Raw genomic sequence first — 22,211 nt, 5'->3', positions numbered from 1 at the left:
CCTCCTCTACTCACCCTCTGTAGAAATTATATATTCAACTTAATTTCAACATTTAGCATTCCATTTATAGTAGTTTAATAAAGACACATGTCTACTGCAGAGAAAAATGTGCAGTAACAATAACTTCTAGAACTGATGAAATAAGTGACTAGAGAACTGAACTAAGAGTTGATACCAGCAATTGAATTGTAGTGCCCTTTGATATGTACTCTTCTTTCTCCCAAATTTCAACACAGAATTTATGCCCTCAAACTCACAAACGTTAACATATGGAAACTATCCTCTTGGGAGAGCTCTTAGGAGCCTTGACTATGCTTCCTTTGCCCAGCAATAGGTAGAGTTAGGATCTGTCTCTGTGATGTACACAGTGATTTTCCATTTAATGGTGGCATTTCATTCATTTTACAGAATTTATTAAGTATCATCTGTTACACAGTTTTCTGAGTATGGGGTATAGAGAATAAACACAATAGACAAAAGCTCTGATGTTAAGGAGCTTGCATTCCAATTTAGGAAACAAAAAATAAACCAAATAAATAAGATAGGAAGAGATAAAATGGAGCCACAAAGGGTCACAACTTAGAATAGGTTCACCAGGGACGGCCTTAGTGATAAGCTGACCTTTGAATAATGACTTACTAGAAAAGAAGAATTGAGCTATGTCGATAGCGTATGGAAAAGCATTTCAACCAGAAGAAACAGAAAGTGCAAATCTTGAGGTGAAATTTCATTGACTGTATTTGAAGAGCAAGGGGAGTGTATGCGGATAGAATTGTTGAAGATCGGATAAGACGAGGTCAGCTCAAAAAAGATAAGAACAGTGCTATGGTTTGTGTCACCCAAATTTACCTGTTGAAAACGTGATGCCCAAGTGATGGTGTCTGTCAGTAGGGAGCCTTTGGGAAGTGATCAGGCTGTGAAGGTGGAGCCCTCATGACTGGTATTAGTGGTCTTATAAAAGAGACCCTAGAGACCCCTCACCTCTTCCATCATGTGAGGTTTCAGTGAGAAGTCAGCAGTGTGCAACCTGGAAGAGATCCCTCACCATACTGGTACCATACTGGCACCATGAGCTTATATTTCTAGTCTCCAGAACCGTGAGAAATAAATTTTGGTTGTTTATAAGCCGCCCTGTCTGTGGTATGTTGTTACAATAGCCCATACAGAATAAAGCAAACAGTTTAGGCCATGTATGGAACTACTGGCCTTTATATAGATGCTTTTACTGTGAATGACATGAGGATTCAATAGATTGTTCTGAGGAAAGAAGTGATATGATTTAACTTCTGTTTTAAAAGATCATCTGGCAAAAAAAAATAAAATAAAATAAAAAAATAAATAATAAATAAAAGATCATCTGGCAGAAGTACAGAAATTAGTCTTTTCAAGGGCAAGGGTTGAGTCAGATTGAGAATCTTGGGGACTATTCAAGATGTAGAGTAAGGGAGGGAGGTGTGAGAAATAGTAGGATGCTGAATATTTTCTGAAAATACAAAAGATTTACTAAAAAAAAAAAAGAAGAAAAAGAAAAAAGAAAAGAAGAAAGAAAATGAAAAGTCAGTATTGACATTGAGCTTTGTGACTCTCTGGTACTTACTGATCAGTATTTAACTGAAACCTAAAACCGATCCTTATTTTTGCTGCAAATCCAGAGATTCCGGAACTTATGTATGAGTATGTCATACTTCGGTGCTATCCCAGACTATGGGGATGTGTTCATTTTTTGGAAATAAATAAATGTTAAAAAAAAAAAAAAGAAAAAGTTATTCACTTCTACGAAACCAGTTTTAAAACAAACAAACCAAAGACCACTGAGCCAGCAGTTGGCTTAAACAAACAACAAGGGCAAGATGTTTACTTGGGATCACGAGGTAATTGGGAGGGAAACCAAGCAAGAAGTGACCGTGTAAATGAGGCAGAAGATGAAATTGATGTGGTTATGCCCCAGGAGTAGGCAGTTACTTTGCTAATCAACCACACACACTGTAACAACAGAAAGAAAAGCCACAAGAGCATGGGAAGTCATTAAAGCTTTTTTTCCACACGGAGATCAGGAGTCACCATTCACGGGTTTACCAGGCTTTCACTCATGCTCTTCATTTCTCCCTTGCCATCAGCACAGGACAACTCAGATGGCAGCTCTGGCTCTGGAAAGGAATTACATGTCAGGTACGGGTACCTCTGGTTTGTCTTCCTGGGCACAGGAATTATTAAATGACTTGCTACTATGGTAACAAGATAGAAAGCAAATAAAAATAACCAACAGGGCTATTGTGTAAATTTTCGTTTTCAGAAAAGTGTTTCAGACTTTAAATATTCACAGCCTCTGTGGGTCGTTTTCTCATACTATTCTTAACTGTTTTTACAATTCTTCCAGGAATGAAACCAAAAGATGCAGTTAGAGAATGGTAAGTTAAAGAATTAAATGAAAAAAAAAAAAAATCTATTTGTTCCCTTCCGAAGGGAGGGGGGAAAATCACACATTAACCTGTGATGAATAAAGCTCCTATTGCAGCAATCTGCTTTGCGTAGGGAATGGCAGGGTGCTCCATTGACTTAGCTAAAAGCCAGTTGTAACCAAGAAACTTGTCATAAAGTAACACAGCACCTGAGAGAGATCAATGTAGGAGTGTTCATTAAACTAAGACAAGAAGTATTGATCTGCAGAAGGGGAGAAGAGCCGCAGGGGACTTTTCAATGGTGTGGAGGCAAGAGAAAGAAACAGAGATGAGTGAAATAAACTGTGTTTCTATTCCATTTCTGTTATCCAAAGTGGAGTTTGCTGTGTAACTACTAGAATACATTAAAAAAAGAGAAATGGAATATCAGAAAAACAGCAGGAGTCAAGCAGTCCATACAGAAGGGAAGGATGGAAGAAATACCCCTAACACACTGGTGTAGCTGAAGAGGATGTGTTTCTAAGGGTGTGATCTAAAATTTGATCATATTTCCACCAGTGTTTTTAAAAGGTTTCATCTGGACAGTAGTACTGCTTAAAGTATATTCTTAATTGTACAGCCAAGACGTTAAGAACCAGATCAATACCACCAACAGTGAATTGTATGACATGAAGATGGGAGGGGGAGTTGGGGGATGGGAGGAGAATTCAGTATAATCTGTAAATAACAACTGCATTTTTAAGATGAGAATAGCCCATGGACTAGGAATTCACTCTTAACATTCATGAGTATTCATTCACCTACTAGCAAAGAATGTTGATTTGTCGCTTATCGTCCAGTCTTTACCATTTAATAATACCAATTTTAAACATGACTAAATTCTACTACCTAACAGAAAACTGAAATAATGGCTTAACTGATAGGGAAAAGATGTAATACTCAACAGAGTACCTGAGATATATCCATTCATTCATTCACTCACTCTATGAATACATGCTGCACTCTGCTAAATTTGTTTTTATCTTACTATATTTATTTGAGAGAGAGAGTGAACATGAGCAGGAGGAGGGGCAGAGGGAGACACAGAGAGAAGAAGACCTCCCCACTGAGCAGCGAGCTCCATGCAGGGCTCGATCCCAGAACCCCGGGATCATGACCTGAGCTAAAAGCAGATGCTTAACTGACTGAGCCACCCAGGTGCCCCTAAGTTTGGTTTCGAACTCAAATTCAAACCTTACAAACAAATATAGGTCCAGTGTGTGTGGAATGCATGCTTAAGTACAGAAAAAAAATTCAATAATTAATCACACATATAAATAATTATAATGTGGGGATCCCTGGGTGGCTCAGCGGTTTAGCACCTGTCTTTGGCCCAAGGCCTGATCCTGGAGTCCTGGGATCGAGTCCCGCGTCAGACTCCCTGCATGGAACCTGCTTCTCCCTCTGCCTGTGTCTCTGCCTCTCTCTCTCTCTCTCTCTCTCTCTCTCTCTCTGTGTCTATCATGAATAAATAAATAAATCTTTAAAAAAATAATTATAATGTATATATAAAATAAAAACATGATACTGTTAAATTCTATTTAAGAAAAAAGGAGTGGCATCTATTCTGATATTTTTCCTGAAAATGAGCACTGAATTAGTATTTAAAACCTCTATTTCCTGTTACCCAAATGGGGTGGGGGTGGGGCCAGAAAAAGGGGAGGGGAAGGTTGTTGTACACTTAGGGAGCCACACACATAGGGATCTGAGTGGGAAAGGAACATGATGCTTTAATCAACTAAAACAAGGGCTCTGTGGCTGAAGAATACAACAATGGTGCCAAACAAGGCTGGGGCAGTATGTTAGAGTCAGGTTAGACAAAAGTGTGAACACCATGTTAAGATTTTATCCTCATTGTAAGAGGGAAACATTGAAAGATTTTAAGGGTTGGGAAGTATCATATACATATGTGTGTGTGTGTGTGTGTGTATTTTTAAGTATGTCCCATGCCCAATTCAGAGCCCAGCATGGAGCTTGAACTCACAACCATGAGATTAACACCAGAGCTGAGATCAAGAGTCGGCCACTCAACCGATTGAGCCACCCAGGTGACCCAGTCCAAGTTATATTTTAAAGGATGCTACAACCTGTGGAAAAAACTGAAGAGAGGGCAAGAGTGTAAAGAGGCCAGTTTAAAGGCTATTTTTCAGTAAATCCAGTGTGAGATGACAATGACTTGGAATGAGCATAGCGACTAAGAAATTATTGAGAAGTAGCTGAATTAGGAAGTCAGAACTGAGAGACTTTAGGGATCATCATTTTCTTAGTTTGGGCTGCTATTAAAGAATACCACAGGTGATTCATCTTGAGGCAGAATTTCTCTCTAGCTGTGTGCCTATGAAATCAGACACATTATATGCTTCCTAAATACGACAGTCAGACAGGAAGAGGATAGGCATTTCTGTTCCAAAAGAGATAAATAGAAAAGAATAAAGGGATAATGGGCCCCAAGTAAGTCCAAAACCTAATAGGGCAAACAACATTAAGTCTTAAAATTCAAGAATACTCCTTTTTGGCTCAATGCTCCACCTCTGGACTCACCAGCATTGGTGGCCTTAACTCCATGGGTCTCCCAAACTAGAGTTGCATATTCAAGGGTCTTTCAAACTAAGGAGGTTTACCTGCAGCTCCCAAGGGCTTGGGTCATGGCCTCTCTGCTCCAGGTGGCCTCACCCCCTAGCTCCCCTGGGCACGACTCACACTACCACTCTCTGCAGAAACTCAATCAATGGCAACAAGCAGGTGCATCCTGGCCTACCTAAACCAGAGTGGTAACTCCATCCTTTGAAACCACTCTGTCCTGACGATTGCACTCTAGGCCTATAGTGGGAGTAGCAGCCCTGATGATGGCTCAGTCACCTTGAGGGAGTCATTTTCCCCTTGTCTGAAAGGATAGTGCCTGACTGATGGCTGATTAGGTCCTTGGTTCATATCCATACTTACATCCTTGTCAAATGGTCACCTGGCCATACTCTGAACACATTCTTATTTTTTACAAAATGGTTAGTTCAACGGAGAGCTTTCCAAATCTTTTTCTAATTCCTTTTTGCTTAATAATTCCATCTTGACAAAGCCATAAGCTTTGGGAAGAGGGTCCATAGGAACAGCAAATGGTGGCTCTCATGATTCTGAGGTTCATACAACAAACTGTTCCTACAAATACATTTCTGGTCCCTCTCATTGTAAGAATAATACTTTATTAGTAGGTAATTTTATTGCTTCCTAATTGAAATAAATCACTAGAAGAGAACTGAATTGAGATAAGCCAAAACTCTATTCAATTAAACTTTGTGCAGTCATCAAAAGGTGTTTAACTTTTAACCACATGTGTTGCTGTTTATGGCCATGCTGAGAGAGAAAAAGTGGAGCTTACTAGGTGGCCATGCCCCAGAATCTTGGGTATGACTATAGGTATGAGAAGTTATGTCCATTACTTCTTTGTATATGCCTTCCAGGAAACGGGATAATCAATATTTTGTTATTTTTGTTGTGTTTTGTTTTTATGTTTGATGCAGTGCACTCCCAAAGAAATGCAGGTGGAATAGAAAGGATGGGATAGGAGATTTTGCATTATTATAGCCTATTTTGGCTGTTTATAACTCACCTACCTATTTATAAATTGTGTTTTCTTTTATAAAATGTAGCTACTTTATTTACAGGTAAATTTTATTTTTTTTAAGATTTTACTTATTTATTCATGAGAAACACTGAGAGAGAGAAGCAGAAACATAGGCAGAGGAAGAAGCAGGCTCCCTTCAGGGAGCCTGATGTGGGACTCGATCCCAGATCCTGGGATCATACCCTGAGCCAAAGGCAGACGCTCAACCGCTGAGTCACCCAGGCATCTCTATTTACAGGTAAATTTTAAATCATGCCAAAAAAATTAAGTGAGGGTCTATTAGACAGGATCATATAAGGATGGCTAACTCTACATGTAGGTTATGAGATTAAAATGATTGGATATCAATGAACAAGGTATTGTTATCCTCAAGGCTATATGAGTCATCTTGCCATAACTAAAGTCTTTGTAGAGGGTCCACATGAGAAATTATAATGAGACATCTAAAGTTAGCAAAACAATTAGAAGTAAATTAGTGAGAAGCATTCAATAGTCACTTTTAAGTATTTGCTGTATTCCTGGTTCTGTGTATTAAAGCATTCTGTATTCATCCAAGAGAATTATACATTTACATTAAGCCAAGAACAGTTCTACACATGAGAGATATAGCAGTAAACCTAAGTACTGCCTTCATAAGACTTAATATCCTGGTGAGGAGAGGAAAACAAATGAGGGAACTGGTTAACTGCATATAAAAATATTAAAGGAGAGTTCATCCAGGAATAGATACTCAAGTTAGCTCTACTGGACTGTTCTTTAAGGTGAAAGGGCATACAGATCCATATATGCATGGATGGAAGGCTAAAAGAGCGTTTGGAAAATAACAAATGGTTTGTGATGAGTATGACATGCAGGAAGGAAGTATGTAAAAAGAGACCAGGAAGGTTAGCCAAGATTATAAAATTTTAAAATTGATCATAATGACAACACAGTCTGTTGCACGTATTTAAGGCATAAGAAAGCATGATCAGTTCTGTTTTAAAAACAGCATGTGAATAAATAAATAAATAAATAAATAAATAAATAAATAAATAAATAAAAATGGCATGTGGATTGAACTTAAGGATGTGAAAATGAGAACCAGTGAGCCTTGTCAGAAGGAAACTACAATAGTCCACGTGAAAGATAATGAGCGCACGAAGTAAGGTTCGGGTAATGAGCATATAGAGAAAAGAATCACCTAAAACCAGAATATAAAATGTACAACTAAAAAAATAAAATAAAATAAAAAATAAAAAATAAAAATAAATAAATAAAATGTACAACTTGGAGCAGATGTCATGGGCCTGGTCTGAGACAAAGGCAGCAGGAGTGCTGCCAAAAGAGTCAAATAAAGAGAGTACGTGTTATTCAGCAACACAAACGACGGGAGGAAAATAGTCATCAGAAATAGTAATAGAGTTTTAAGACTTAGAGTCTGTTGGAATACATAGTGACTTGGAATATTACTTAGATATGGTTGTGATTTGAAATATCCTTTATATTTATCAAGCTAGCCTGAAATGATCTAGTAAGACGACCTAAGTATTCTGCAATGGCAGAAAAAGAAGGAAAAAGAAAAGAGAAAAGAAATGAAAAACCCATGGAGATCTAGAAGTGATGGTCAAAACTCAGTCACAGACTTACATACTGTCATAACTGGCTTTAGTGTTTATTATAGTCAACATCATTCTAGATGATTCTTACAGTGTCCTAGTCTATCTCCCTTCTAACTCTCCACTCCTTAAATATGTCTCCCCCATATTTACATAAGAGGATAACTTTGCTTCCTACCTCACTGGGGAAAAAAATGAAGCAATAGTAATTACTCAAGCACCTAAAAATATTCTATTAACTCTTCATTTAAAGAACTTTCTCATGACTCCACATATCCTTATAGCTATGCCCCCATTTTTCTGCTCCTCTTTACAGAACAAAGACTTCAGGATGCCTGGGTGGGTCAGTGGTCAAGCATCTACCTTCAGCTCAGAATGTGTCCCAGAGTCCGGAATCGAGTCCCACATCGGGCTCCCTGCATGGAGCCTGCTTCTCCCTCTGCCTGTGTCTCTGTCTCTCATGAATGAATAAATAAAATCTTAAAAAAAAAAAAAAAAAAAGACTTCTCAGAGGAGTTGTCTGTACTCATTGTTCCCAATTTCTCTCCATTTCTCTTTTGAGTCCACTTGAATCAGGCTTTCTTCCCCACCATTACTCGCAAACTGCTATTGTCCCAGACAGTGCTAACTGCAACAAAGACCAAAGGTCAGTCCTCAATGTCCTGCTTGGCCTGCCAGCATCTTCTGACATAATGGGTCACTCCTTCCTCCTTGAAATACTTTCTTCTCTTTGTTTCTAGAAACTCTGGTTCATTTCCCTCTGTCTCATTGGCTAATATTTCTCAGACTCCTTAGCTGGCTTCTCATTTTCTGCCTGGTCTCATTCTATTGAAGTACTTCAGGACATAATTCTTGGTCTTACTTTATTTTCTATCTACACCTACTCCTTTGGTGATCTGTCCAGTTCCTTGATTTTCTTTTTTTCTTTTTTTTTTTTAATTTTATTGACTTTATTTTTTTTATTTAAATTCGATTAGTCAACATCATTAGTTTCAGTTGTAGTTTTCAATAATATATCTGTTGTATATAATGCCAGCACTCATCACATCACATACCCTCCTTAATGCCCATCACCCAGTTATCCCATACTCCCACCTACATTCCCCTCAGCAACCCTCAATTTGTTTCCTAGAGTTAAGAAAGAGTCTCTCAAGGTTTATCTACCTCTCTGATCTTTTTCCTTGACTTTAAATAACATCTATCTACTTAAAATTGCCAAATCTGTACCTCTAGACTAGACCTCCCATTAACTGCAGATTAGAATATAGGACTCTCTATTCACCATTTCATTATGACGGTAACATATATTGCAAACCCAGTATATCTAAAAATTAATCTCTTGGCTTCCTCTATTACTATAGGTTTTTATATCTCAGTTAATGTCAACTTCATTCTTCTGGGTGCTCAGGACAAAAACCTTGGAAACATTGACACTAAAATTTCAATCTAAAAGCAAACTTTCCTGGCTTTACATACAAACATATCCAGAATCTGACCATTTCTCAGTATCTTTACTGATACCACCCTGAACAAAGCCACCATCAACTCTCTTATGGGTTATTGCAATATTCTTCAAACTGGTCTTCCTACTTTCAAATATGTCCTTTTAGTATCTGTTCTCAAACAATAGGCGGAGTGATTATCTTTAAATATAATTCATCCCATATCATTCTCAGCTCAAAACCTTCCCATGGCTCCCTCCAAACTCAGAGTAAATGCCAAAGCCCTCTTACTAGCCACTTACATGGCCATGTCTCTGACTACCAGTCCCTCCCTCATTCTGCAAAACCTCACTGGCCCCCTTGCTGTCCTGCAAGCATGCCAGGTACTCTCCCAACCAAGGAATTGCCTTTGTTCCAACCTCTGCCTAGAATTCTCTTTTCCAGATATTGTCATATTTCCTTCTTAGAGTCTACTCAAACATCAGGAAAACCTCTTTGGCAACTGTGTTAAAAACTGCAGCACATCTCATTGGCATATCTAGTCTCCTTCATTGTCTCATCTTATCCCTAATATGTTTCTTCTAATATACTAAGCAATCTATTGGTCTCATTTATTTCCCCTGATCATCCATTAGAATGTCACCTTACTGAGGGCAGAGATTGTTGTTGTTCATTGTCAAATCTACAGAGCAAAGATCCATTTCTAACACTTGAGGTAATATAATAAGTAGCCATTAATGTGTACATGATGAATAGTTTAGTCTGATAAAATGTTATCAAGCTACTAGAGATAAAGAGTAGTACTAGACAGGAGAAAGGGTGAAAAGAGGTTTCAGTATCCCAGAGCAATAGTAGAGAAGAGGAAGCCCCAAACCATCTGGTGATTGCAAGAACTGGAAGGCAATCTTTACCTCAAATGTTCACTCCATATCTGGATAATAGAAACATTTCTAGTAGTGTTCATTTTGGAAAATCCCATTTGGGAAAACTAACTGTATTTTAAATTCATTTCCTCATCAGGTTAATACCCAGCCTGATGCCTGCTTTGTATGAATTTTATAGTTTCATAAGCTGAAACTCAGAAAGACTCAGTATCTTATCCAGAATCTCAAAGCAAATCAATGATGAGGGAGAAAAATAAATTATGGTTTCTAGATTTCCAAACACTATTTGAAGTCACTAAATGTTACTTTATGAGACAAATAGATAATATATATATATGGCATTTTGTAGTCCGATAGTATTTTCCTTAGAGAATAATGGCATAAGGTCTTTGATATTATTACTTCTATATTGTGACTCACAGCCAGAAAGAAACCGATAGCTAGGCCAAGAGAAAAATCTGTTTTCATGCCAAATTACAGCCATTTACAAGGATGGATTCACATATAACATATGGCCCAAGTCCTATTGATTTTGCTTATGACTGTTAAGTTTCTGAAGTGTTAGATGTTAAAACATCTTGTTCCCATTTGTGCTAGCTTAGTTATTCCCATTAACATTAATAGGAGTTCTAGAATACATTCAGAGAATATGTAGTATTTCATAGAATTTTATTACCAATTATGTTATAGCCACTTATGATATTTCCAGTCATATTTACTAAAATGTTACATGGCATATTTTGCCTGAGAAAAATTTCGAGTCATCGTCAAAGGTCTGTGGCATATTTTAAATAGAAGTACTGTTGTGACATGATTAACTTTTCATTCTTGAGGGCTAAAAGCATCATCAGTCATCTCTTTTGCATTTGGAGCAGGCTATCACTGCGGTATATCACCATAATGAAGGCTAAGGAGCAGCACAATAAGATGTAAATACTCTGCCTTTTATGGGTCATCGTCTTTGAAATGTATATACCCAAAAGGGATGTCCGGCTTCTGGCCTTTAATTTATTCAGCTATTTCTGAGGCTGTCAAATAACCTGGAAATTAATAGTCACCCCCGTGTTTACCAGTTCATAGTTAGGGTTTTAAAAAGTACATCTTTGTAGTCTTAAAATTAGGCCCTGAGTAGTGGAGGTTTTCTTTGCACTTTTGGTGTACATCATGTAACAGTGCCACCGTCCCACACTCACAGCAGTTGGGAAAACACCGCCAATACAAAATAACGAAGCTGTAGGAAACCTAATCAGCTGCCTCTTTGTCTGACTTTCCTTCCTGCAGAGTCTGAAAAGTGAGGCTCTCAGGTACATGTAGGTCGTGAAAGTAATTTCCTCTTGTTTCCTGGAAAGTCCAAATTATTTTCTATCCATTCCGCCTTCTCTAGTGTCAGAAACAGAGGAACAAAACCTTCACTTTCTTGCTAATTATTTTTCCTCTGACTCGCACTCTCTACTTTCTATTGGAATTGGAATTCACCAGGCTAGTGAGTATGTTACTTTTTGGCTTTTACATCTTCTTTTTGACTTGTTTCTTAATATTTTCTTTTGCTTTCATTTAGGTCAAAAAGGAAGGATCAATAAAACCTACAGCAAATAAGCGAAGGAGAAGAAAGCTGCACTATTTATTGGGCTAGACTTATTCTAACAGCGTAGCAGCTGAATGTTAAAAATGTTAAATTGTCTGTAACAGAATAAGGTGAGTTACTAACAGACCCATCGATCCTGCAAAGAAACTTGAAAGCCTCACATGTATGTGTGTAAATCTCTTCCCATACAAATATGTATATTACATCCATGCGTGTGTGTGTGTGTGTGTGTGTGTGTGTGTGTGTAGTCAGTGGAAATATCAATATCAATTTTCAATATCATATATTTACCAATGGTAAATATCTTTTATAACATTGATCATTTTAACTAAGATGTGTCAATACCAGCCCTCTTATTCATTTTTGAGCCTGTGTTCTGATGAAAGTTCACCAAACTGCAGTAAACTAGAAACAATATATCATTTTCCATCTTTTCCCATTCTCTTTCATCACAAATCAGCTGAGATTAGATAAAACCTTTTAGCTTACACATAATACTAGTGAAACCATTTTTCTTCAAGTACCCTGAACAGGGATTTGTGTTTTCATAGTGTTGGTAGTTTCTGAGGTTTCCTCCATTTTCCATGAGGACAAAATATTTAAAAAATGTTATTCCTTTGTTTCAAATCTATTGAAAGTTCTTATGACCTTGAGATGCAAAATGAATTTATTTCCTACTTCATCAATTCATTCATTTTAAATTCATTCTTTCATTGGATATTATTGAATGCCTACTAAAGGCTTTTAGCCTGGAGTTTACAGTTTAGTGAGAAAAAGTAACACATAAATAAAATGCACTGCGATGACTGCCATAGGAAGGGTATGCATATGTGCTGCATGAATACAAAGGAATGAAATAATTCTGCCCGAGGAAACTAAGGGAAGCTATGCATGAGGTAGTATAAGCTGAATTTTGAGTAAGAGAGAGATTTCATAGGCTGCTTTTCCCATCTCCAATGTGGTGCTACTATGCCCATATACTTCAAAATTACCTGAAGGCATTAAAAAACATAGCTCCTGTGAAAGCTACAGATTGATCTCTGTAGGTAAAATATAAGGAAGACAGGAGGCTATCAGGAGGCTATGGTAGGGAAATAAATTCACTAAAAGCTACAGAAACAAATTTTTAAGAAATGCTTATGCCATAGTAAAGCTTTTCGACTTTACTTCATTGGTAATAAGAAATTTATGAATGAAAGTGGCCTGATTAAATTAGAATTGCTAAAAGAATAACCCTATGGTGTTACACCATATGAACAAGTTAAGAAGTCCTCCAGACACCATTTATTTGCTTCCAGGATGAAGATGATGGTTAACCAAATGAAATGATCCTAATGATGGCAATCAAGTGGAATTATTTTTGGAAGAGGTAATGATGGAGACCTAAAAATACAAATTAAGTTGTAGAATCCACAGAGTAGGGACCCCTGGCGGCTCAGTGGTTGAGTGTCTGCCTTCAGCTGAGGTCATGATCCTGGGTTCCTGGGATTGAGTCCCATATCAGGCTCCCTACAGGGAGCCTGCTTCTCCCTCTGCCTATATCTCTGCCTCTCTCTGTGTCTCTTATGAATAAATAAGTAAAAAATCTTAAAAGATAGAATACAATATAAATTATTAATTTACACTATACCTTATATCTCAAAAAGTTTCATAATGGCTTAGAGAAATATATACCTTTCAATGAGATCATCAAAGATAAAGAAATCATTGTAAAGAGTAAAGGAAGGTGAAAATGTGGGGTGAAATCAGAGAGAATAAACCATGTATTTCCATGCAATACAACTAGGCATACTTTCTCCATACATTCTATTTAAACATTAATTAATTCAAGTTTTATTGTTCATCTTTTCAGGAAAAATATCTGAATAAAAACAAATTTGTTTAAACTCAATAAATTTAAAAATAAATATATGAAAGACTGAGTAATAAAATAATAATTATAGAATAGATGCTCAGGATGGATCATAAAGAAGCGGAAGAAAAAAAGAAGTATAATATTTATTAAGCACAAATTTGATGCAGCCCCTATTATAGGAACATGTGTATGATTCTCCACATGCCCCTGATTCATCCTTGATATTTCTGTGCACAGGCTACATTACAGTAGGGTTAATGTGGATAATTTTTATCTTCTAAATTGTCTACAATATTATAGACAATTATAAGCCTCTGTTCAAATTCATATTATTTTCCATTCTTAATGGAAAGTTAAATCATGAAATATTAGTTTTGGAAGACATTAGAATCATAGTCTCACTAACTTCTTTTACATCTGAGAAATCAGTATCCCAAATATGAGAAATGATGTGTGCAAAGACTTACTGCTTGTTAGTGCCAAGCTTACCAAACATGAAATCTGTCTCGGCCTTGAGGTATATAAAAACTGATTCCATTTGGATTCCTCTGGCTTTGGTAAAAGGAGTGATATGGTAATTTTTGTTTAGTATGATTTGTTACTTGAAAGTCAAACACATATGAAGGATGACTATACACTATTTCCTCAGTCTACAATTTTAAAATACTCATTCTGTGCATAATGTGAAAAAGCAGAGACACTAGTTCAGGAATATGAAGGTGAAATAAAATAGAAAAGAACAAGAATAAAGGATTTTTCAATAAAACTTGGGAGAGATAAGGAACTAAGGAAATAGAAACTTAAGCTTAATTTCTCATTTAAGTCAGGAAAGAGATCACTGGAATGCATGCAAGTCAGTTCATCATATGTACTTTGACATGACTTATCATGAGCAAGATGAAGGCTGTCATTTACATCGAGAAATGCTAGAGCAGCTATGAACGGTAGATTAGAGAGACTTCATTTAGCATTTTTCCAAATAAAAAGCTCATGTTACTCTAAACCTTGGGCCAAACATTGGATATGTGGATATAGAAACAACCACCATACCCCAAAAGCCTCCTACTAAGCATCCACAGCTACCTGCAACAAAGCAACCTTTAAAAACAACTTATCGAAGCTATAATAGGTCCCGTAAAACTTCTATCAAGGAGAGTATAATGATATCTACTAGTATCATTTTAAGATTCAGAAATGTAATTGATATATGTTATGGGCTGTGTTTATTTTTTGTGAAAGCAGGAAATTTGTTTTTAGGATTTCATAAGTACTCTAGAAACCTGTGCTTTCCCTCTTTCCCAAGCCACTCCACCTCTTCCCCCATAGCAAAGCTGAACACCAAAAATGGTCCTCACCCTGCACAATGAGCAACATACAATGAGAACTCAGAAATAATTCCCCATTTACAGATGGAATGTTAAACATATAGTGATCATTGCCTTTCTTTCAACCCTTGTTCATTTCTGGTTGTATTCTTCATTTACAGTATGTGTCTCTTGAATTCTTCTTATGCCTTCTAGATAAATGAATATATGTGATTAGAATAAACAAGTGAATATTTACCTCTCCTGCCAAATAATAATTGATCAACAATGGGTCAATCCAGGTGTCTGTTAAGATGAAGTCAGTATCCAGTGCTAACACCTTCAGCCAAATTTTGTTTTTTTTTTTTTTGTAGAGTTCTACATTTATGTTATAAATATAGTCTACTAGAAAACCAACCAAGAAATCAGGAGAGACTGTCATAAATGAATGCTAGGTTATATGGCATAGACTCTAAAACAGTTCAGAATAGGCCTAAAGAGCATAGGGAAGATGGTAATAAAAGTAACAGGAAAAATCACTCCTGTTCCAACCATAACACTATTTTATTATAACATGTTAGTAATTTGTTCTGCCTTCTTGAGATTTTGCTGATTCTCAATTGTCAGCCTCAAGAGAGCAAGGAGAATCAACAAATCAATCAGTTAAATTCAAAGTCTGAAGTCAATGAGTTCACATTCCTAAAACATGTCTCAACTTTGTGCAGGAGACAGTGCCACAGTCTATGTCCCTATGGCTAGCAAAAAAGTAATAAATTGGCTTTGTCTTCATTTGTTCTGATAATTTCCACCTTTATTATGGCTCTGTAGAAGCCTTAACAGACTATATAGCCATTAAAGGTGAGTTTCTCTGTAGACTTATTAAATTTCAAAAAGGGATGGACTTGAGAAATCATCTCGTGACTAATTCATCTTCATTTTACAGAAGACAGGGTTACATATTTGAATTTCTATTTTCATTTCTCTGAGTATAAAATTAAAGAAGATGGACCCTTTTACTGAGTGATATCTTAATTCAAATGACACTTCTTTAGCTTCAAAACTAGTACTAGATATCCATTAATTTATCTCTTAAAATGTTGTAACTATTGAGCATAAAGGAGCACTTTGAATAAGACACTAGAATAAATAAACAAGTAAGTGCTGCTTATCTCTCCTCTCCTATAATAGGAAAAAGAATCAAGGTACGAAAAAGACATTTTTTTTCAAATAGGTTCCATAAATTAGCAGTAAGTAAGCTTTTTACCCTTCAATTTTTTTTTTCAAATAATTAAAGCAAACAAGTTCTTTGCACATTTCCTTTGGGTGAATGATCTGTTGTCCTAAACTTCTAAATTCCATTTTCATCTTGTTTCTCTTTGCCTTATTGCTAGTGTGTATATCAAAGACCTTGCCATAGAATCTCAGAACAGTACATTTTCTGTGATTAACAGGAAGATTTTAGTAATCATAGGACAAGTAGCTGAAATATTTGTCTATCTAAGAGGAAATATTGGCATGTGTCATAAAAATATGTGTTCTTTCAAGGGTTTAGAGTGCAGCCATTAATGTATGCCTAATACATTTATGTTGTAAGTGTAAGCAACCCTTTTCAAAGTGAACATGATTTTCATCTCACAAGAAAGATCTCTTAGTTTGATAATCTAACCAAAATTTGAATATGGCATATTTTATGTAGAATTTTCATCAGGCTATGAAACTAATTATTAGAAATCATTTTTAAAAATTTCATTTTTAAGAAATCTCTACACCCAACAGGCAGGTCAAACCCACAACCCCAAGCAAGAGTTGCATGCTGAGCCTCCTAAGCACCCCCATAATTCCCACTTCTTAAATGTGGGCTACACAGTGTCCTTCCAAAGAATGTGGTAAAGAAAGCAGGGAAAGTTAACTTTACAGTTCAGAAACCTGACAAATATTACCATAGCCAGATAATGATGGTTAATACCAACAGTGAGGATTCATACTAATAATACATACTTTTGAGATGATGTGATGAAAATGGTACTGCATCTCTGTGATCTTCTTAAAAACACAAATCCTCCCTGTAACCACATTAAAAAAAAAAAAAATCAGACAGACCCAGTTTGAGGGATAGTCTACAAAATGCTAATCAATACTCTTAAGACTGTCAAGTCATAAAAAGAAATCTGAGAAACAGTCAAGAAAAACTAAAGATATGATGGGTAAATGTAATGTGGTATTTTGGATGGGATTCTGGAACAGAAAAAAAAATGTCATTGAGGAAAAACTAAGGAACTCTGAGTAATGTACAGATTTTAGTTAATATTAACTTATTAGTTCATTAGTTGTGACAAATGCACCAGAGCAATGTAAAATGTTAGCGAAAGGGGAAAGTGGCCCTGCTATACGTAGCTTCTTTGTAGCTTTTTAAAATAAATCTAAAGGGATCCCTGGGTGGTTCAGTGGTTGAGCGCCTGCCTTCAGCCCAGGGTGTGATCCTGGGGTCCCGAGATCGAGTCCTACATTGGGCTCCCTGCATGGAGCCTGCTTCTCCCTCTGCCTATGTCTCTGCCTCTCTCTCTGTGTCTCTCATTAATAAATAAATAAAATCTTTTAAAAATAAAATAAATCTAAAACCATTGTCAAATAAAAAGTTTGATTTTTTTAGGAGAGTGATATATACAATGTTCCTAAAATTGGACAGTGGGTAAAATCCTTTTTTTATGAAAGAAAAATCACTCTAAAATGGTTCAGAAGACATTTCCTTGACTAGCCACATTTTGTGTTCCTAAAACCATTTTTTGAACAACTTATAATGACTCATTCACTAGACATTTAAGTCCTTAATATCTATCTTAGTTCTTTCCTCTACTGAGGATAATAATAATATCTGATATTTAGTAAGCAGTAAAGATGAGATAGTCATTTTTCATACATTATCTTAATCATGACAACAGAATAAGCTTTTCATATATGGAAAGCACAAGAAAACTCTGATACTCAGCTTTATGAGAAGGTTCATAGGTCTAATAAAATCAAGAGCTGAAGTGCAATAAAGCTGGTACCATAATTCCAAGCATGTGGTTTAAGTCTAGATATCCTTTTGCCTCAGTGGTTATAGCTGTAGATATTTTGCTTTTAACTACAGGGGAAGAGAAAACACATGAGACAGAACCAAGGTTTAAGTCATGTAAATTCAAGCTTCTATTTCCTGGTAAATACTACATGATTCATCTTTATATCAACAGGATGGGCTCACTTTTAAAGTTCACTTAGGTAGGATGTTTATGAAATACCTAGTTAGAGTTTAAAATTACCATTACATATAAATAAGTATAAAGACAATTTCTCCAAATATGCTGTTTTTTCATTTTAAAACCTAGAAAACTTTTTTTTAATCAAAAATACAAATAAAGGAAAATCATCACACTAGCCTCAACCCAAGGGACCTTCAACTATTGCAATAATTATCAGAAGAAACCTTGAAGAGGTCATACAAATTTGAGCACCAATACCTTTGCCAATTGTATATAAATTTTATCAGTTTTTTTTTTGTAAAAGATTTTTCTATGATTCTAAATTTTACAAGGGTGATAGTTTAATAAACAAACATTACTTTTAGGCAAGTATCATAGATTTCCTACAACAAAATTGTTTTGTTTCCCAAGATGGAAATAGTCAGCATGTAGCTTAAGAGAGTATAGGAATAAGAAGAAAATCAAAAGATTTACCTGAAACTCCTCCTTAATTGGAGAATACCATAAGTGTATGTTGGTACTATACTTTCTGTTCTAGATTTATACAAGACAACGTGCTCCCTTTTTATTTCCATTGTGGACAAAGGCACATCCACTTCCTAAGTGTTGTGACATGTAAATTATGCTATTTGCAGTAAACGCACAAATTTGATTTCTCAAATGATTGTCAGCATCTTAAAAAAATTTCATTGAACTGAAATACATATACAGAATAGTACATATAAATCCATAAGTTTAATGCTTTTCTGAAACTGAGTCTACTCACGAGGTAAACACTCATAGCAAGCCTGACTACATTGCCAGCGATCGGAAGTCCCTCTAATGCCCCCTGAAGTCACTATCCTCTCCCCAAAGGCAACCATTAACTATATTTTAACAACATGGGTTAGTTTTACCTGTCTTGCCATTTATATGATGGATTGTACCACGTGCAGTCTTTCGTTTCTGGCTCCTTTCACTCAGCATTCATGTTTGCGTGATTCATCCGTATGTTAAGTACAATGAAGTTTGTTCATTCTCACTGTACACAGTATAGCATTCCACTGTAGAAATGTATTATAATACATTTACCCATTCCTGTTTTGACAAACATTTGGGTAGTTTCCAGTTTGGGAATAATGCAAAAATGACAGTGATGAAGTTTGCTACATGATTTTGGATGAATATCTGTACACAGTTCTGTTGGGTTTCTTAGATTATGCATATGGCCTGCTTTAACAGTTACTACTGCCAGCTTTCGCCAAATAGAAACTCACTTAAACGTCATCGAACACTTAGGTTAAAAAGTAAAACACAAGTAAACCCTATTCCAGAAGCAAGCAAGCAAGCCAGCAAGCTTGGTTATTCTATGAACTCTGAACTCTCAAGTATCAAGTATGAAACATACCCGTGGGGAAAAAAGTATCTGAATAAGTAGAATAAAATGTTTTTCAGGTTTTTTTAGATGAGAAAAGTCTCCTTGGAGGCTACTCTTCAAATGACTGACATCCAAGAAAGGCATTTTTAATGGTGTAGGTGGTGTAGGTGATGTATTCTAAATTTTGACTTTGTGAATAGTGAGAAGAGTGGTTACTGGGCACGCAGCAGCTTTTGGGAGGCCCTTTCACTGTACATGTCAGAATAATGGATGGTATACTCTGTAAAGAAATTTAATTTAAATGAGTCAGGTAAAAACCCACCTTTCTTGAAAGAAAAGATATTTTGTATAAGAGGTTCATCTTATTTATTGCCTACCTGGACAGGTAATGTATTCAGGTTTTTCCAATCTATCCCTTTGGGACAAAACAGACCCCAAATGCTCATCGTAACGGCTACCACTTCTCAAATTGTCCTACACTTACTGCATTCCTATCCTATTTATCACTTAATTATAGAATTCTGTGTTTATAATTAACAAAATTTGCTTTCTTTTTCTTTATTATACCAAGTCTGCTAAACTTATTTTAAGCAATGACAGAAGCCTTGAAAAAATATGCCAATATTATTTCTATGATTCTGCAATGTGATATATTACCTCTGTGTGCGTGGTGCTTCTCTGTTTGAACTATAGACTCATAAATTTAAAATCTGCTGGTTTTTAAACATTTTTGCTTCAGCGCACCTGGGTGGCTCAGTGGTTGAGCATCTATCTGCCTTTGGCTCAGATTGTGATCGTGGGGTCCTGGGATTGAGTCCACATTAGGTTCTCTGCAGGGAGCCTGCTTCTCCCTCTGCTTGTGTCTCTGCCTTTCTCCGTGTCTCTCATGAATAAATAAATAAAATCTTTTACAAAATAAAAATAAACATTTTCGTTTCATTTTATAAAATTTTACGTTGTCCAATTATCAGTTACAGATCTTGAAACATGTGATGCTTCTCCTTACAAAAATGGACCTAGGAAAAGCAACATTCACTTACATCATGTTAACAACAATTTCACCTGCTAGGGTCAGAATTTATTGACTTTCAAAACACTGAATATACCTTTCTCATCGGATACATTATATAAGAATATCTACATTGGTGATTTAAATATATGGAAAGTCATCAACATTAGAGTTTGTGTGTGTGTGTGTAGGTGTGTGTTATAAATCTGTATTCTTACACATAAATCCTAGCACAAAAATATTACACATGCGCACATATGGCTTCATAAATGTAGATGTTATTAGTCATTAACTCAAGAAGTATTTTTAGTTTTCTATTATGTTCAATGCTCTGTGCTAAATACTTGAGGGTGACAAGACCGAGTACAACAAACATATGGCCTAGAAGAGAATGTAATGCGTGTGCGCAGTGAATGTAAGTTACGAAATGACATGAGCCATTGGAAAGGTACAGTGCGATACTTGGCTCATGAGAGTAGTGTTGTATTTTACGGAGATTTAGGATTATGGGAGAATGATTTTAAAAATGATATGAGTTTTAGAAATGATGTGTAGAGACTGGACTTGTGGACATGTGAGATAGGTACCGTGTGCAGAGAGAACAACACAAGCAAGTGTATGAGGCCAGGGCAAGCAAGCAGTTGAATTTGATTGAGATGTAAAGTGTAGGAAGGGAAGGAATAGTAGGTAGAAATGTCCAGTGTCAGTTCTATTCTGACCTGGACAAATCGGCCACCCTAATTCAGAGTCCTAAGTGTATGGGAGATTTCCTAGATCCACTTAATTTCTCTCAGTCTATTTCCACATCTGTAAAATAATCAAGCTGAACTAGATCAGTGGGTTTCCAAATACAAAATTTATGGAGCCATTTGTAACTACATATTATGGATAGTATATGATATGTATTTACATATATATTTACACACATTTGTATTTATATTTTATATATTACATATATGTATATATATAACTTTTATATATATACATATACTTTATATATAAAACTTTTCCACTTAAAAATGATATGGTCTTCTACTCCAATAGACAAATATACTTGAGAAAAATCACATCATAAAATTGACTTTTAAAAATGTACCTTTAAAGATAAAATTATTATCGTTTTGCATAACATAATTTTTCATTCAGAAGAGTAAAAGAAACTGGAAAAAAAACAGAAAAATGGATGAATGAATAGGGAAATCCGAAATATGGCTGAGAAAAAAATAAATACATATGGAAACAATTTAGATGACATGATTAGAAAGGTACTTGCATTTATAGTTACTAGGATAAGAAAAAATCCCTAAGAATACTTCAAACAAAGCATGTAAAACATCAATGTGAAACAAAATTTGAAAGACTAATAAAAAAGAAAGTAGCATCGCTCCCACCTCATTCTCTTGGCTAAAACAGTCCCAAAGAAAATAGAGACCATAGATACATTCAGCAACACAAAATATAAATATTTTCTCTGAGAAAAACTAACAGGATTAGTTTTGAAACAGACAAGCTAATTCTGATATTATAATGGGGGAAAATGTTAAAATAAGAATTTCTAAGAACTTTCTGATGAAGAAGTATATTGAACTATATCCCCTCAGATGATGTCAAACTGCAATTATTAAAAGCAATTGTGCTTGAACACGAATGGACAGATGAAAAGAACAGATGAAAATGTCCAAAATGGAATAGACTTGAGGTCCTTAAATATGATAAGTGTACAAAATTAGTGGGGTAAAGATCAAGTATTCAATAAATAGTATTGGAAACAGAGTAGTCAGCAAGAAACAAATGTACTCTAAGACAAATTTTATTTTGTTTTCAAGTTTTTATCTAAATTCTAGTTAGTTAACACATAGTGCAATATTAGGATGAGAATTTAGT

The 22,211-nt window shown here is 35.8% G+C and overlaps 1 long non-coding RNA gene across 1 annotated transcript; it reads left to right on the top strand.

Moving 5' to 3' along the window:
- Nucleotides 1–1,930: 1,930 nt before the first annotated feature.
- LOC118350680 (uncharacterized) lies at nt 1,931–8,110 on the top strand. Its single transcript, XR_004804933.2, has 3 exons — nt 1,931–2,169; nt 2,378–2,408; nt 7,969–8,110. It is a non-coding gene; the product is annotated as an uncharacterized LOC118350680 (long non-coding RNA).
- Nucleotides 8,111–22,211: the final 14,101 nt, after the last annotated feature.

Source organism: Canis lupus, chromosome 15 (assembly GCF_003254725.2).
Source record: "Canis lupus dingo isolate Sandy chromosome 15, ASM325472v2, whole genome shotgun sequence".
NCBI lineage: Eukaryota > Metazoa > Chordata > Mammalia > Carnivora > Canidae > Canis > Canis lupus.
Note: the sequence above shows the minus strand (reverse complement) of the source record. Positions and strands in the feature narration are given on the sequence as shown.